Below are 18081 nucleotides of genomic sequence, written 5' to 3'. Positions count from 1 at the left end.
AGCTGACAGTAGATTAACGTTTTCACAGCTCTGTGCCGGCTCCAAAAAAACTGAAGAAACAACAACAATCCCAAAGCAAAAGCTCTCCGTCTGGCCTGGGACTCCCACAATCCTCCACCGGGTGGCGCTGCAGGTGGAGCCGGTTAAAAGATACATTCCACGGCACATACGCTCCGCTAACAGTCTGCATACGTTACGCCTTCACTGTAGCCAAAGCGTGAGTAAAGCTCTGTAACGTCAACAGTCTTTAGTGGGGGAGATAAACTACAGAGCTCCGGGGGAGCAGTTGTTTAGCTGCTACAGAGATCTGTTGGATCAGCAGCAGTTTGAAGATGTGTTTAGAGGCCAAGAGGGGACTGGGAGCTCCATATCCATGGGACTGAAAGAGGGGTCATTATGGCACGTTTTCTTTTGTTGTGCATGATTTAAAAAAAATGCAATGTGACAGCATTTTGGAGCATTATTATGACCATATCTGTGTCTAAAACAGTTAGTTGTGATGCTCAGATTGATTTTACATCCACTTGGCTTCGGTACTGTCCAAAACTGCTGGAGTCTGTGATGAAGACTGAAGCTAAAAGTTCAGATATAATATTCACAAAGTCAACATGAATTAAAGTGGTTGGACTCCCAGTGTGTGTGTTGGTTGGCTGTCCCAGCTGATTTCTGCTGATTGGAAACATCTCCAACTTTCCATCCGACAACTGAAGAAGGAAAGTGAACCGACAGCAGCACCTGCGAATGCAAATGCAATTGCTTGTGATTTGTGCGCCGAGTTTGTTCACATAAAATGTGCAAACATAGATCGTAAAACATACACCTTGGCTGTAAAAGCTCAGGCAAACATTCAGCTGGTGTGTAATGCCTGTTGCGTTATGGAAATGTGCTCCCCCGATATCCTGGATTATAAACGAGAGGATATATCTTTTGGGGAGAAAGATAGTGTGATCACAGAAGAAACGTCCCTGGACTTTTTAAACCAAAGAGGATTACATTTTATTCATCTGAACGCAAGGAGCTTACTTCCCAAAATGGATGAAATAAGGCAGTTCACTGCAAGGACAAAAGCTGCAGTGATTGCCGTGACAGAGACATGGTTGGATAGCTCCATTGAGGATAAGGAAGTTGAATTGCCAGGCTTCTACTGTTACCGGCGAGACCGCAATAGAAACGGAGGAGGGGTATGTCTGTTTATCAGGACTGATTTATCTTTTATCCCATGCCCGGAAATACAGATAGAGACACTGGAAGCTGCCTGGGTTGAAATTTGACTGCTTAAAACAAAGCCTATTGTTGTAGGCGTGTGTTACAGACCCCCCAAACAAAATGATTTTTATGAATTATTAGAATCAATATGTATTGACAGTAATGTGTTGATGGAGAGAGAATGTATTGTTTTAGGTGATTTTAATACGAATTTGCTTATGTCCACAAAAAATGGGCTGTTGGAAAAGTTTTTACATTACTGTAAAGTGCTTGGTCTGGAGCAACTCATAATGGAGCCAACCAGAGTAGATGGGTATTCTAAATCTATTCTGGATCTGGTGTTGGTTACTGATAGAAACAATATCAGCTGCTCTGGGGTTTTGGATATTGGAATCAGTGATCATAAAGTTATTTTCTGTACTCGCAAAATTTCAAAAATTAAAATAGGATCAGGGTTTCATCGTTCCTTAAAAATAAGATGTACAAGACAATATTCTAAGGAGATATTGGAGGGTAAACTGGCTGAACAGGATTGGAGTACAGTTATTAACAGTAATGATGCCGATTGGGCATGGGAATTGTTTAAGGAGAAGTTCTTAATAGTATTGGATATGGTTGCACCAATGAGAGAAATTAGAGTGAAACAGAAGAGGGCCAAATGGATGACTACTGAAATTATTGATTTAATTAGACAGAGAGACCACTATTTCAGGAAGTATAAGAAGTTAAATATGCAACATGATTTTGATAAATATGTAACCAAAACCAAGCAAGATATCATATACAGAAGGCTAAAGCTGACTACTATGCTGAAGCAGTGACAGAGAATATTCACCAACCAAAGACATTATGGAAAATTCTTAAAGAGTTAGGTGCAGGGAAAATAATTAGTAACAGCTGTAACACTGGGATTGACATTGATAATGCTATTTGCTTTGATAAAAAGGTGATATCAAATCATTTCAATATGTTTTTTACTACTGTTGCTGCCAACTTGGCTTCACATTTACCAACAGGAGCTGGAAAGTATGGGGTATCCTCCCTGAACTCCCTTTATCAAGATGTGTCATCAGATACATTCAATCTGAGTCTAGTACCTAAGGAGAGGATTATAGAAATGTTAGCTTCTTTATCTACTAATAAAGCTACTGGCATGGATCATATTCCAGCCAGATTCTTAAAGGATAGTGCTAATGCTATTGGTGAGGTTATTGCACATATCATAAATTTGTCCATACAACTAGGTAAGGTTCCAATTGAGATGAAAAGGGCCAGGGTACTCCCCTTGTTTAAGAAGAACAGTATGACAGATATGAAAAACTATAGACCAGTGTCAATATTACCAAGTGAATACAAAATATTGGAGAGAGTGGTTTTTGATCAAGTGGAGAGGCATTTGATCAAGAATAATCTGTTATATGACCACCAATCTGGATTTAGATCTGCTTACTCCACTGACACATGCCTCACTTATCTTTGTGATTACATCAGACAAGAAAGTGAAAAAGGTAACTATACTGGCATAGTGTTACTGGATTTACAAAAAGCATTTGACACAGTGGATCACTCTATTCTTTTATCTAAATTACAATGCATGGGTTTTGGGAAGGCTTCTTTAAAATGGTTTAAATCATATTTATCAGAAAGATAAATATGTTGCCCTTACATCCATAGTTATGAAATGTTTTGAAAAAATAATTTTAAAGAAACTTCTCCATAAGCTTTCACCTCTTTTAGACCAAAATCAATTTGCTTATCGTGCAGAGAGAGGTGTTGAGGATCCGCTGCTATTTTTGATTAACAGCATTCATGAGCACCTTGAGAATGCTAAGAGCCTGGTCAAGATTGTGTTCATTGACTTTAGCAGCGCTTTTAATACAATCCAACCCCACCTGTTGGTGGAAAAATTGGTGCATTTGGAAGTAAATCCCCAATTGATTATTTGGATCAATAACTTCTTGACGGATCGCAGTCAGCAAGTCAGATTTAATTCATGTATATCATCCTTAAAAACTATAAACACAGGGGCACCACAAGGGTGCATTCTGTCGCCTATTTTATACACATTGTACACTAATAATTGTCAAGCCTCCTCGTCAGCTTACACTTATTTTAAACATGCTGACGATACAGCATTAGTTGGTTTTTTAAAATCTGACATTTCTTCTGTGAATGACTTCCAGAGGGAATTCCAGGGTCTCACTCAGTGGTGTTCTGACAATTTTCTTGAAATAAATGTGAAGAAAACAAAAGAGATGGTCATAGATTTCAGCAAAAACAGAATTATAGTCCCCCCTTCTAAGATCAATGGTGAACTTGTAGAGAGAGTCTCAACCTACAAATATTTGGGAGTTGAAATGCGTGTTTGGTAACATGCATGTTAAGGACCAGAAGAGACTGCAGCGTGTGATCAAGATGGCCAGTGGGATCATGGGACTTGATCAGGTGTCAGCAACTCAGCTGTACAATGAGCTTATCCTAAAAAAGACCGACCAAGTCCTTAATGACCCCACTCACCCTCTTCATCATAAATTCATGAGAAGCAATAGGTCAACTGGTAGAATTTTACAACAGAGAATTAAAACCGAAAGGTACAATAAATCATTTGTGCCTACAGCAATCAGACTGTATAATGACCATGCACATTGCAAATACTTTGATCCCGCACTGGCACTTTAACTTTGTCATTTCTTTAGTATTGTTTATTTTTTGTATTGTGATTGTTGACTTCTGTTATTGTCATTCCCATTGTACTGTAACGTTTTTGTTATATACATGTTTATTGGTTTGTCTGGGGTGTCTATATGTTTAGAGAATATGTTGTGACAAGAGTGCAAAATGAATGACCACATGAATTTCCCCTTGTGGGATAATAAAGTTCACCTTGACCTTGACCTGGACCTTGAAATCAAACTTTGATGGAGTCCTGTCTGAACCCATGAACATAACTTGTGGTGTACCCCAAGGCTCGATATTAGGCCCTTTGTTATTCCTAATATATGTAAATGACATGCCAGCTGCAGTCAAATGTCAGTTATTTTTGTATGCCGATGATTCCTCATTGCACTTAGGGAAATCTGAGTGCATCCTATTTGGCACTAAACGTAAGTTACAATGGATGTATAAAAAAGAAATCTGGATTCAGCGTTCAAGGCGGAGCCCCGTTCATTCGCTTGCATGTAACCTGTTGCATGCATATAGCCAAAAAAAAAGAACTGCCTAATATAAAATTGGCACAATGATTGGCGCTTCTTCCACACTATGGGGCCCATGGCCCATATATGAATGCATAATAAAACCTCCCAATGTACAAAAGTGAAGCCAACATATTCTGGATACAGGCACTGTCATCTTTTTGGAGCCAGAGTCTGCGCAGTAGTGATTGGGCATTGGAGCCGCAACAGCTAAACACCCGCTCAACCATTGCTAGTCAATCACAGCTGTCAATCAAGATGTTTCACCCTGTTTTTATAGCATCAAATAGCTAATCCAAACCAAACTGATAAGAAACAAATATCAGTGTGATAAGAAATACCTAAAATAAGAGTAAGTACAATCTTTGGGAAAAAAATTATTTGACATGTGTGATTTTTTTAGTTTGACTCATGTCCCACCTGCTAACATAGCGTTTGAGGGATTGAGGACATATACATTTATATCTGATGGTATGTGTTTGTCAAGGGGCGGAAGTCTATGTTTATTTGTGCATGCTTTTATTGGATTTGCTGTGTTTTTATATTTTATAGCGCATGCTTTTATTGTGAAATGTGTGGTGTTTTTAATGTTTACTTCCACCAGTGAACATTTTAGCAGGCCTAATTAGGCTAATGACTTTCACCTGGGACTGAGAGGGGGCTGATTGGCCCTTGTATAAAAAGGGCAGAACCTTAGAGGAGCCAGGAGAGAGGCCTGGATGAACACCAGTGAAGATGCTGAGATACGACAGAGCATTCGAAACAGGCGGCGAAGCAGACAGGAGATCAGACGAAGACACACAGAAAAACAACCTTAGAGCGCCCTGAAGCTACAGCGAAGAAACACAAGCACTGACCGCTAGCGGCAAAAAGTGGGAGAGTGTGAAACCTCTCCCTCCCGCGTAAGTCTCTTTTTAGACCGGGGTTAGGTGGTGGTAAACGTTATGAAGTGGTAGCAGATGCTAAGGACGTTACTGGCCAGAGTTTTCTGTTCCAGGTAATGCTCGAGGAAGGTCACACACGGAAAGGAAACTGGATGCCAGCAGAACCCTGTGGACATTTTAAAGTCAAGACTCCCGTTCTGTTTGGACTGTTTTTAGTTTGTTGTTTTTAAATTTTATTTATTATTTTAAGTAATTTTTATTTTTTTATCCTTTTGTTAAAATACATGTTACTCCTTTTGGTTTTTACTCCTTGTTTTGAATACACAGTTTTTACTGCTCTCCCCCGGTAAAAAAGAACCTTTTTTGATCTTTGACTCTTAATTGGAATTGTTGTAGTTTTAAGAGGTCCTAGGCCTCAGTATCAAAACCTAGGTGGCGTTGTTGGCCTTTTTTTTTTTTTTTTTTTTTTTTTTTTTTTTTTAAATGTGCAATTTTACTTTAACACGCCTACCCCCCCCTCCCTTTATGACATGTGGTTTATAGTGTGTACTGGGCTCCCCTGCAGAGAGCTGGATGAGAGAGCAAGTACTCAAGACCTGTGGGCATGGTTCTTTGTTTCAGAAGTTATGATTACTAAAAGTAAATTCATAACATTTGGTGTGACCATTTTTATATTCAATCAGTTTTTGTTCCATTAAACTCTTCCTCTAACTTAAAGGCAAATCATTTAAATTATAGAGTCTCATTCGGCTGACTGTGTAAAGCCTCCACCTGCTTTGTCTCCTCTCTGTTTGAATGCACTACCAGGATCTGCATGCATTACATGGAATACAATAGATTTCCCCAAGAGTAAATCCCAAATTCTGATATAATTACTCTATCTTTCGGTATCTGAAGTGAGTGATCTGACAAATATGGATTCAGTGCTATGGGTATATTGCTACAGTGTTCCCCTTATGTTCATTTAAGTCTATTTAAATTTACTTTTACATATTTCTTCCACAGTGCATAATATTAAAATGCTCTTTTCTCAACTGGCAGAATCTGAGAAGTCAGCAAGCAAGACACCTGTGGTGAAGATGTTAAAGCATTAGACATCCTGCAAAGAAACATTTTAAATATATATTTAAAGCGCCCATATTATGCTCATTTTCAGGTTCATAATTGTATTTTAAGGTTGTACCAGAATCGGTTTACATGGTTTATTTTCAAAAAACACGTATTTTCGTTGTACTGCACAGCTCTCTCTCACTGCTGCAGATCCTCTTTTCACCTGGTCTCTGTTTTAGCTACAGAGTGAGACCTCTTTTCTTCTTCTGTACCATTTTTGATTGCACTCGCACATGCTCAGTGGCTCAGATGTAGATCATGTCAGCTAGCTATCTCCATAGACAGTAAAGAGGTTGTTTCTCCAACCTCGGTCAGTTACAAGGCAGAATTAGCAGGGAGATTTCTTCTAAACGAGGGTGCACATGTAAGTAGTTCTTTGGTAGATTATGGTGAACTTGTGTGTGTTGTAACAGTGCTTTGCTATTGAGAATGACTGTAGCGGTTAGCCAGCTTGTTTCGGCTTGTGACGTAGAAAGCCGTGCAGATTTTGAACAGCTCACCCGGAGACTGAAGGAAGGACACATTCAGAAACCGTATCTCACTCAAAACCGCATGGATGGATTTTTTTCAAAGTTTGTATGCGTGTGGAAGCACAAGAGACACAAAATAACACCCCAAATCCCAGATAAAGTGATTTTATTTTTTTTCATAATATGGGCACTTTAAATAAACTTATTGAATTTAGCTTATTCACGTAACCCCTAAATAAAGAATATACTACATACCCTTCTCATCTCCGTTGTAATGTAAAGGTCATTTGGTCCAGGTGCATCAGGCCAGAGACAGAACATGCAGGTGAAAGATAATCCAGCTAGGAAGACAGACCAGCCATGTGTTCCCAGAGACACAGCCGTCTTCTAAGGTAAACAAAAATATATTCAAGGCGGAAAATAACTTTTATGACCAAAGCCTGTCTGAGAATATATTTCCCAGTTTGTTTACTGTTAGAAGATGGCTGTGTGTCATGTTATGATTTTTTAACGTGGGAAGGACACAATCACAACAATGTAACATGTTCATTTTCCATCTTTGAAACATGGAGCAGTAGGCTGTTGAAACCAGTTACCTGCAGGAGGTGCTGTTAATGCTGGCCGCCAGACAGCATTACAGCACGCACGGAGATGAGAAGGGTATGTATTGACTTGTCTTACTCTGGGGGATGAATAAGCTAAATTCCCAAGGGGCGTGTTCCTTTTAAATAAATGATGACGATATAACAAATAACCTGAATATACTGTATGTGTGTTGTCTCTTGTAATGAAGGCATTTGGTGTTTTATGATGCTAAAACAGTCTCATATGTATTTACAACTTGTAAAACACAATTCACAAATGAATACAGAGTGATTTGTATTTGTAAATCTGTGTTGTATCTGTGCCTCTAATTTGTATAATAGGCATGCAAGAAAAACACATTTCTCATCAAGAATTCAAAGTAACATGTTGAGTAATGGATATACATTTTATGGTGAAGTATTCATTTAAGATTATCATTCATGTTTTGTTTTCATCTTTTAATAGTTACAGATTGCAAAGGCAAGCACCAGACTGCATGTTTTTGACATATTCCAAGATCAGCTAGTTTAAATACTTCTTGCATTGTGCCTCTGCTAATATCAATAATTTTTATATATTCAGGAAGTGTTTTATACAACTAATATAAATGATCAACTTTTCACTTTATGTTGTATTTTTGGTTTTCACATGTTTTATGGACAATCTCAACAATTAATGTATATATAATTCTATATGCTTTAAATATCAAAATTAAAGGATTTATTAAATAACACAAAATTAACGTGTCTTTTATTCCTCTTTTATAAGTCTGATAGACTTACATCAGAAGAATAAATACACACACAATTTTTGTGAAAAAATATTTGAGATAAATATTTGAATATATATATCAGTGATGTTGAGGAGGTATACATTATGTCTGCATGTGAAAAGATGAAAGCAAGCAAAAAATAAATGACTGATGCATACTATCCTAAGGATTACAAATTTGTAATGCTTTCTGTATTGTGTTTCTTGTGTTTGGGCCTGCAAAGCACTTTCATGATTGTGTAAAGTGCTTTATGAATATTTTAATTACTTAAACACATGACATTTTTATTATACATTTCTACTGTTTACAGTGTATGATTTTTACTTCTTCCACACCTTAATCCACGTTTAATCATTTATGTATGCCTCAAGCCCATGTTATGGAAATATTTTGAAGTTAACCTGCGCAAAAAATATATTGGACTTCCTTCTCTGTATTAAAAAAGTTCAAGGTGTTTAATACCAGAGCCCCTAACACACAACATACACGTAGTGCTTTTTATCCAATGAATTGGAAAAATACATGAAAATGTTCATAAGATCAAATGGATTTACAATAAATAAACATGACGTTTTGTCATTCAGTTATACCACATTAATTTCCCTGATTCAAGGTACAACTGTCTTTTCATTGTAGTGTGCAAGTAATTTGATACTTAAGCCAAATGGACATCTCAACTATTCATATTTCTGGTAATTAAAGCCATCAGTGTGATAATGAAAATATTGTTTGGAGATTATACAGTGAAATATGTCTTAATGTTGCCTAGTAGAGGGTTGTTTTTGACAATGATGATGAAGATATGTAAAAGGGGACTGAGCCTAAAATCTGAACCTCTGTTTAATCAAAAAAAACTTTCTTGCACCTTCAATTCAACTCAATTTTATTGATAGTATCAAATCATAACAAGAGTTATCTCGAGACACTTTACAGATAGAGTAGGTCTAGACCACAATCTATAATTTACTAAGCCCCAACAATTCTAATAATTCCCCCAAGAGCAAGCAGTGGCGAGGAAAAACTACCTATTAGGAAGAAACCTCAGACAGACACAGGCTCTTGGTAGGCGGTGTCTGACGGTGCCGGTTGGGGATGTGATGAACATCGGCAATAATAGTCACATTAAAGATAAGATAACAGTGACTTCAAATGGTAGTCGTAGTAGTTCATGTCATATCAGGGCGCTGCAGGGCGTTACAGGATGTAGTGTGGCACAGCAGAGTGTGGATGAACCTTAAGTGCAATCTAGATACTTCTTATGATTTGGGGAAATTGATGTTTTGTGCTCCAACTGTCGACAAATAAAATGGTTGAGGCGACTTTATAGATCCGCAAGCAGCTTCTATGGAGCAACTGTAACCCTTTGAATGTTTGTCACGGTGACCGTGTAGGATGTTGCATTCAGAAGCTGTTCTCTGAAAAACTTAATGGAGAAAAAACAGAATAAACATCAGAAGATCCACCTCATTCACTTCATCCCACAATGTATCTTGTGTACATGCATTATTGTTGATATGTCATGGATGTTAGTTGAAGAGCCTTTACAAAAATGGTTATTTTACAGAACTGATTAACATACCTGTTTCACACCTTCAATGATGGTTTCATTGCTGACCACTCCAATGGAAGTTATCTTCATCTGTAGATGTACCAGTGATTCCAAGCCTGTAGGGATAAAAAACAAACATTACATCTGTAAATTGATTTAAAAAAAAAACTTTGTGTATGTCAATGTAAAGTAATTCTGTGTTCGTGAGTTGTTGGGGCAGTTGTGTCCTTAAACATACCATTGATGCATGGATATTCATATATTTAACCAAGCTATAAAATGCATTTCAACTGCCTAATGATTTGGCTCTTAATCCATTTAAATGTTGAACTCACTTGTCGAGTAAATTGACAATAATTATAGTTTCAATTTGTGACCCATCAAACTGGAACACGTATTTGGTAAAAAATATCTATGTCAGGATGACCTTAACCCTTCATTTATTGCTTTGAGCCATACATATTTTGTGAAAATCCTGTTTTACACCACAGAGAGTGAATGAAAAAGGAAAATTAAAATGGGTTATGAGTAATATACCGTGGGCCGCAGTTGTTGTCGTTGTCGTTGCTGCAGCTGTGGTTGTTGTTGCTGCAGCTGTGGTTGTTGTTGTTGCAGCTGTGGTTGTCGTTGCTGCTTCGGTGGTTGTTGTTGGGGCAGCTGTGGTTGTCGTTGGTGCAGCTGTGGTTGTCATTGGTGCAGCTGTGGTTGTTGTTGGGGCAGCTGTGGTTGTCGTTGGTGCAGCTGTGGTTGTCGTTGGTGCTTCTGTGGTTGTCGTTGGGGTAGCTGTGGTTGTCGTTGCTGCAGCTGTGGTTGTTGTTGCTGCTTGTGTGGTTGTTGGGGCAGCTGTGGTTGTCGTTGCTGCTTCGGTGGTTGTTGTTGGGGCAGCTGTGGTTGTCGTTGGTGCTTCTGTGGTTGTCGTTGGGGCAGCTGTGGTTGTCGTTGGGGCAGCTGTGGTTGTCGTTGCTGCTTGTGTGGTTGTTGGGGCAGCTGTGGTTGTCGTTGCTGCTTGTGTGGTTGTTGGGGCAGCTGTGGTTGTTGTTGCTGCTTCAGTGGTTGTTGTTGGGGCAGCTGTGGTTGTCGTTGGTGCTTCTGTGGTTGTCGTTGGGGCAGCTGTGGTTGCCGTTGGGGCAGCTGTGGTTGTCGTTGGTGCAGCTGTGGTTGACGTTGGTGCTTGTGTGGTTGTCGTTGGGGCAGCTGTGGTTGTCGTTGCTGCTTGTGTGGTTGTTGGGGCAGCTGTGGTTGTCGTTGCTGCTTGTGTGGTTGTTGGGGCAGCTGTGGTTGTCGTTGCTGCTTGTGTGGTTGTTGGGGCAGCTGTGGTTGTTGTTGCTGCTTCGGTGGTTGTTGTTGGTGATTCTGTGGTTGTTGTTGGGGCAGCTGTGGTTGTCGTTGGTGCAGCTGTGGTTGTCGTTGGTGATTCTGTGGTTGTAGTTGGGGCAGCTGTGGTTGTCGTGGCTGCAGCTGTGGTTGTTGTTGCTGCTTGTGTGGTTGTTGGGGCAGCTGTGGTTGTCGTTGCTTCTGTGGTTGTCGTTGGGGCAGCTGTAGTTGTCATTGCTGCTTCGGTGGTTGTTGTTGGAACAGCTGTGGTTGTCGGTGAAGCAGCTATGGTTGTCGTTGCGGCTTCTGTGGTTGTCGTTGGGGCAGCTGTGGTTGTCGTTGCTGCTTCGGTGGTTGTTGTTGGAACAGCTGTGGTTGTCGTTGGTGCAGCTGTGGTTGTCGTTGGTGCTTCTGTGGTTGTCGTTGGGGCAGCTGTGGTTGTTGTTGCTGTTTGTGTGGTTGTTGGGGCAGCTGTGGTTGTTGTTGGAACAGCTGTGGTTGTTGTTGGAACAGCTGTGGTTGTCGTTGCTGCTTCGGTGGTTGTTGTTGGGGCAGCTGTGGTTGTCGTTGGGGCCGCTGTGGTTGTCGTTGGTGCTTCTGTGGTTGTCGTTGGTGCTTCTGTGGTTGTCGTTGGGGCAGCTGTGGTTGTCGTTGCTGCAGCTGTGGTTGTTGTTGCTGCTTGTGTGGTTGTTGGGGCAGCTGTGGTTGTTGTTGCTGCAGCTGTGGTTGTCGTTGCTTCTGTGGTTGTCGTTGGGGCAGCTGTAGTTGTCGTTGCTGCTTCGGTGGTTGTTGTTGGAACAGCTGTGGTTGTCGGTGAAGCAGCTATGGTTGACGTTGCGGCTTCTGTGGTTGTCGTTGGGGCAGCTGTGGTTGTCGTTGCTGCTTCGGTGGTTGTTGTTGGAACAGCTGTGGTTGTCGTTGGTGCAGCTGTGGTTGTCGTTGGTGCTTCTGTGGTTGTCGTTGGGGCAGCTGTGGTTGTTGTTGCTGCTTGTGTGATTGTTGGGGCAGCTGTGGTTGTTGTTGGAACAGCTGTGGTTGTCGTTGCTGCTTCGGTGGTTGTTGTTGGGGCAGCTGTGGTTGTCGTTGGTGCAGCTGTGGTTGTCGTTGCTGCAGCTGTGGTTGTTGTTGCGGCTTCTGTGGTTGTCGTTGGGGCAGCTGTGGTTGTCGTTGCTTCTGTGGTTGTCGTTGGGGCAGCTGTGGTTGTCGTTGCTGCTTCGGTGGTTGTTGTTGGAACAGCTGTGGTTGTCGTTGGTGCAGCTGTGGTTGTCGTTGGTGCAGCTGTGGTTGTCGTTGGTGCTTCTGTGGTTGTCGTTGCTGCAGCTGTTGTTGTTGTTGCTGCTTGTGTGGTTGTTGGGGCAGCTGTGGTTGTCGTTGGTGCAGCTGTGGTTGTCGTTGGTGCTTCTGTGGTTGTCGTTGCTGCAGCTGTTGTTGTTGTTGCTGCTTGTGTGGTTGTTGGGGCAGCTGTAGTTGTCGTTGCTGCTTCGGTGGTTGTCGTTGGGGCAGCTGTGGTTGTTGTTGCTTCTGTGGTTGTCGTTGGGGCAGCTGTGGTTGTCGTTGCTGCAGCTGTGGTTGTTGTGGCTGCTTCTGTGGTTGTTGGGGCAGCTGTGGTTGTTGTTGCTGCTTCTGTGGTTGTTGGGGCAGCTGTGGTTGTTGTTGCTGCTTCTGTGGTTGTTGGGGCAGCTGTGGTTGTCGTTGCTGCTTCTGTGGTTGTCGTTGGGGCAGCTGTGGTTGTTGTTGCTTCTGTGGTTGTCGTTGGGGCAGCTATGGTTGTCGTTGCTGCTTCGCAAAAGAAATCGCAAATATAGGCTTTTAAACCAAATAATACTAACAGAAAATGTTTCAGGCAACTCAAAAGTAATGCAAAAGTAGTGTAAAGCATTACAATTCAGAGACAGCAATATTGTAATGTAAATAAATACTCTCAAATGACAGTAACTAATAATCCATAATGTATTACATTTTGGAAGTAACTTGCCCAACACTGGTGGACATGTAGGCTACTACTTGCATGTGCATGTGTGTGTGGGTATAGGTATTCTTATTTTGTGCCCTGGGCCTGTGGTCATGATAACCCATCCCTGAATAGAATATTTAAATGTCTATGTCTATTTGTAACTAAGACTGCTACAAAGCACAAATCATTTTAAACATCTTTTTAAAAGCCAGACAGTGGCACCTGATGCTGTCTGCCAGCCAGGATTTCTGTTATGCTCATTTATTGTCCTACAACATCCTTGACAGAGGACCATTCAGGCAGTAAATGTCACATTGGAAATTAGTCAAAGCAATTAACCAATATTTGTTCTTTATTTACACTGTTGGAATTATGTTTACGTTGTTTTCAACCAACTACAAATAATATTTTTTTAAAGGAGAGATGAAGTGTAGGCAGTAACAGCTTTGAATATAAAAACAGACTGAATCCTAAAAGATCTTCTGAACACTTCTAATGTCTCCAGTCTACTGTGATACAATATTGTACCAAATAGCAATATTAGAATGTAAAATACAAACAATCAAAGACATAAAAATAGCACTTGAATAGTTACTTTGTCCAGAGGATGCATGTAAATATCCAAACAAAAATATCCAACAAAGGATTTTTCTTTCCATGACGACTGGTGTTACTTCTCACCACTCCAGGTACAAAGGGAAGTGTTTTATCAGTGATTGTAATTTCTGCATAGTTTGTAAATTACTCCTCCTTCTGGGGGAGTGACAGCGCCTTGGCAACAGAGGCTTCTTTCTTATAACCTGAAAAACCAGAAAACAGACACATACAAAAGAAATACCGAAATACATCTGCAGTAACTTTACCCCATGCAGCATTGGGTTGATAATCCAGTTTAATTGCTGTGTGAGTCAGCTTCTAGTAAGTCATGCTTTGGAAGGCTGTAGTCTTTGTATGAACGTTTTACATCAGTGAAATTATTCTTTTCTCAAAGAATTACATTTCACATTTTAAGTTATTGCCAAGATGGGAAATGCTTATTTACAGTAGGTGTAGTTTAGTCTTTTGGGTAGAATGTGTTTGATTATGTTCGGTTGAATACCACAGGGAATACCACAGGGAAGACTTTTGCTCAGCCATAGATTTAATACACAGGCATTCGTTTTGCCATGGGAATGATTAAGTAATGCAGGACAAATAAGTAGGTAATTATTCATAGTTTAATTGTAGTACTCCACTGAGGATCACCTTGGTTTTAGAACTGACTTAGCTTGTATCTAGTAACAATAAATCAAACAGAAAGGAATGTCATCACCCATGAAAATTGTGATACATTGTTGTGCTCTTGCCAAAGCCAAACCATTGTTGGAAAACCCCATCAATGTTGCCATACAGGTTTCTAATTCATGTGATGCTGGAGCTGCTCCCCCCGCGACCCGACACCGGATAAGCGGACGAAGATGGATGGATGGTGATGCAATTTGTTTTCATTTGCTAGCAGGTGACGCTGGCTACAAGTCAAGAGGTGAGGCAGGAAGTAGAATACCATGCCATCATCAGGCATCAGTTCCAGGAACTCTGTGGGGCTTGTCTCCATGGCAACCACAAATGAAGCTCAGTGCAAATTCTTTCAGGAAGACGTCATTAACCCAATCCAGAGCCGGCCCGAGGCATAAGCGAAAAACTCGATTGGGGCTGCTTGGGGGCCACCAGGGGGCCCCAAGCAGCCCCAATCGAGTTTTTATTTATTTATTTTTTTTCACATATTAAATAACTTAAACAAATGACACGAATGAATGCATAAATGAAGTAATGAATTATTCCAGACAAGAAAATTCTGATTCCATGATCAATCTACCTGCCTACAACTGCTGCGGTGTCTGCCAGCGTTTGAGTCATGCGCTTAAACTAGACACCTTGCGTCGCATGCATAGACAGTTCGTGCCGTGCGCATAGACAAGTTCAAAAGTCAAGAGATGGTAATGTTAAGACATTTCACAAAAAAGGATGTATCCCTCTGGTGTCGAAAAGAGAAAGAAGAAAAGGACAGAGGAGGAGAAAAAAAAGAGCAAGATAAAGGTATGTTTGCGTGATTATTTACAGTATGTTTTGTGCTCAGTTGAGGTAGCAGCTTTAGCTATGATAGCAATTAGTTAGCTAGCTAGCTAGTTAGTTAGTAAGGGTGTGACGAGATCTCGCGAGATTAAAACGTGACGAGACTTCTCGTCGAGGTGAAAAGTTGTCTCGTGAGGCGATGTGATGTCAGCGTGATGGAGCGTGAAATTACTATTGAAGATCCCCCTGCCACTTTTAAATCATTTGTGTGGCAACATTTTGGTTTTCATTTTGGAAATAATAAACGGCGAAAGAGTGACAGACAAGACGAACGCAATATGTAAACATTGTAAGAAAAAAATGCCGAATACCGCGGCTAACACGAGCACTATGCAAAAACACTTACAGCACCACCACAGCTTTACTAACAACTGCACCCGCGACGAAAACATTAAAAGGGCAAACAACTCTAGAAGCATTTGCATCTCTGCCACCGGTAAGTGCAAGAGCCACGGCAATAACGAGGGACATAGGCGTTTTCATTGCAGCTGATATGAGGCCATTTTCTGTGGTGGAAAATGTCGGATTTTGGCGACTCCTAAATATCCTTTGCTGTCTCCACTTGCCAAAGCATACCTTTCCATCCCTGCTACCTCTGTTCCAAGTGAGCGTGTTATTTTCTTCTACAGGAGACATAGTTACTGCCCAAAGGTCTCAACTGCTGCCAGAAATAGTCGACATGCTTATATTCTTGAAAAAGAACATGACCATATCTTAGGCTGTTCTGTGTAGTTTATCTCTTTTTCATGCTTGAAGAAAAAAATTGTTTCTGTTTGCACTTGTAGTTTTGAGAGAGCAGTACTTTGGTTATTGATACACTTACTGTTTGCATTTAAAGTGTTATTTTTCTGTTATTTACACATTTTTTACACTTTTTATTTTTTTATGTTCAATTCATACGATCTCATGTGAAATTGTACAGGGCAGAAGCCAGTTGGTAGAGTTTATACAAAACATTTTGCAGTGTTTGCACATCCTTTACTGCATATTTCATTCATTAAAATAGTAAAAGAAAGTTAAATAACATTCATCATTAATAGTTGATTTCAAAATGCACCTAAATTGTTTTGCATTTTGTGATTTTTCAGTTGAATAAAAAAACTATTTTCCATTCATATATTTCATCATTGAGGATTTCTTTACATTTTTTTTAAAAATCTCGTCTCGTCTCGTTCTCGTGAACCCAATCTCGTGATGTGTCTCGTCTCGTGGAGTAAGCGTCTCGTCACACCCCTACTAGTTAGCTAACTGTCATGATCTTATATTAGCCATCACCAGAGAAGAATCCCCGCCATCAACAGTGACATGTCTGTGAAGGTGTATTTCACGTATCGATAGATATCGGTTTAAGTTGGAGAAAACAGCCGAAGGGGAACTTAGCTAACCTTCTAGGTGTAAGGGATGCCAGCTAGCATTGCTGTAGCTAGCTACGTGTTGAACGGACAGAGTCCTCTGTCTGCGTGCATGCTAGAAATGAATCGCCTATTTTTCACATGACACGCAAGCGTGTTGGAAGCGTTTCCAGGCAAAATAGAATAGGAAAAGATGTTAATGTCATTTTGACACAAATACATATAAATTACATGTTGTTTGAAAGTCTCTAGGTTTTGACATAAATGCAGATATAAATGTAATAAAAATCGATACAAATATTCTTTAGCCTATTTTGCCGTCAATACTGCCGACGTTATCTTTGCTGTAATCAAATCAGATATCAAATCTATCTATCTATCTATCTATCTATCTATCTATCTATCTATCTATCTATCTATCTATCTATCTATCTATCTATCTATCTATCTCAAACAAGCCTATTAGTATTATTCAGTCTTTGGCAGAGAGGAATCTTGCACTCAGGGGGTCTGTCGATACTTTGCATCAGGCCAACAATGGGAACTTCCTTAAAGAGGTGGAACTGATGGCAAAATTTGAGCCGGTGTTAAAAGACCACATCAGACGAATTGATAGTGGAATGCAGCACAACACGTACCTGGGTAAGACTATCCAGAATGAGCTGATAGAGTGTGTCAGTGACAAAATAATGGAGGTAATAGTGGCAGAAATCAAGGACTGCAAATATTATTCAATTATTTTAGACTGTACACCTGATGTTAATCACTGTGAACAAATGTCTGTTGTGGTGCGCAGAGTCACTCTGGGCAAAACACCAGAAATAAAAGAGCACTTTTTAGGATTTCTAATAGCTCCAGAATCCACTGGCCTGGGTTTATCCAATCTAATCCTTAACAGGCTTGAAGAATTGAACATTCCTTTTCAGGATTGTCGGGGACAGTCCTATGACAATGGGGCTAATATGAAGGTAAAAAACAAAAGGTGTGCAGGCTAGGCTATTGGTTAAAAATCAAAGAGCTTTTTATGTGCCTTGCAGTGCTCATACCCTAAATCTGACAGTCTCAGATGCGGCTAAAGCTTTAACGGATGGTTCTTGTTTTTTTGGAAATGTGGAGAAGGTGTACAATTTGTTCGCTGGGTCCACTCAAAGGTGGGCCATCTTACGGAAGTTTGTTGACCTCACCCTCAAGTCCTGGACTGAGACGCGCTGGGAAAGCCGGATTAAAAGCATTGAAGCTTTGCGCTACCAGGCAGAGAAGGTGGGGAAGCCCTGCTAGAAGTTAGAAATAAAGCAACTGACCCTGTGGTGGCTGTTGAAGCCAATTCCCTTGCGGAAGAAATAGGTTCATTTAGATTTCAGATTTGTTGTGTTGTCTGGTTTGACATTTTGTCTAAAATTAACATCACCAGCAAGCTTCTACAGTCAACCAACATGCAGCTTGATGTAGCTGTTAACCTTGTACAAAAGAACAAAGGCAAACTCATCAGTTACCGAAAAACGGGCTTCTGTGATGCACAGACATCTGCAAAAGAAATTTGTGTGCGGATGAACACAGAAGCAGTGCTGAAAGAGAAGCG

General features: G+C 40.5%; 3 protein-coding genes across 3 annotated transcripts in view; 2 read left to right on the top strand and 1 right to left on the bottom strand.

Moving 5' to 3' along the window:
- The window catches only part of LOC114552945 (heterochromatin protein 1-like), a 600023-nt gene that overhangs the window by 495798 nt on the left and 86144 nt on the right, over nt 1-18081 (top strand). The window lies entirely within an intron of this gene.
- The window catches only part of LOC114553107 (NACHT, LRR and PYD domains-containing protein 3-like), a 582600-nt gene that overhangs the window by 481479 nt on the left and 83040 nt on the right, over nt 1-18081 (top strand). The gene's annotated exons all lie outside the window — the stretch shown is intronic.
- The window catches only part of LOC114551846 (protein NLRC3-like), a 101713-nt gene that overhangs the window by 28839 nt on the left and 54793 nt on the right, over nt 1-18081 (bottom strand). The gene's annotated exons all lie outside the window — the stretch shown is intronic.

The sequence above is a fragment of the Perca flavescens genome, chromosome 3 (genome assembly GCF_004354835.1).
Source record: "Perca flavescens isolate YP-PL-M2 chromosome 3, PFLA_1.0, whole genome shotgun sequence".
Lineage (NCBI taxonomy): Eukaryota > Metazoa > Chordata > Actinopteri > Perciformes > Percidae > Perca > Perca flavescens.
The sequence above is the reverse complement of the archived record's forward strand: the minus strand, read 5'-3'. Positions and strand labels throughout refer to the sequence as shown.